This window comes from Bison bison, unplaced genomic scaffold (assembly GCF_000754665.1).
Source record: "Bison bison bison isolate TAMUID 2011002044 unplaced genomic scaffold, Bison_UMD1.0 scf7180017864508, whole genome shotgun sequence".
Taxonomy (NCBI): domain Eukaryota; kingdom Metazoa; phylum Chordata; class Mammalia; order Artiodactyla; family Bovidae; genus Bison; species Bison bison.
The window spans coordinates 14,149,500-14,149,918 of NW_011495064.1; the positions used below are offsets into that span (position 1 = coordinate 14,149,500).

Below are 419 nucleotides of genomic sequence, written 5' to 3' on the forward strand. Positions count from 1 at the left end.
TCGGACACGACTGAGCAACTGATCTGATCTGATCTGATCTGATACTGTATTGGTATTTTTCTTTCTGGCTTACTTCACTCTGTATAATAGGCTCCAGTTTCATTCACCTCATTGGAACTGATTCAAATGTATTCTTTTTAATGGCTGAGTAATACTCCATTGTGTATATGTACCATAGCTTTCTTATCCATTCATCTGCTGATGGACATCTAGGTTGCTTCCATGTCCTGGCTATTATAAACAGTGCTGCAATGAACATTGGGGTACACGTGTCTCTTTCAATTCTGGTTTCCTCAGTGTGTATGCCCAGCAGTGGGATTGCTGGATCATAAGGCCGTTCTATTTCCACTTTTTTAAAGAATCTCCACACTGTTCTCCATAGTGGCTGTACTAGTTTGCATTCCCACCAACAGTGTAAG

General features: G+C 40.8%; 1 protein-coding gene across 1 annotated transcript in view; it reads right to left on the minus strand.

Moving 5' to 3' along the window:
- NAGK (N-acetylglucosamine kinase) overlaps window positions 1–419 on the minus strand; it is a 10,872-nt gene that overhangs the window by 5,822 nt on the left and 4,631 nt on the right. The window lies entirely within an intron of this gene.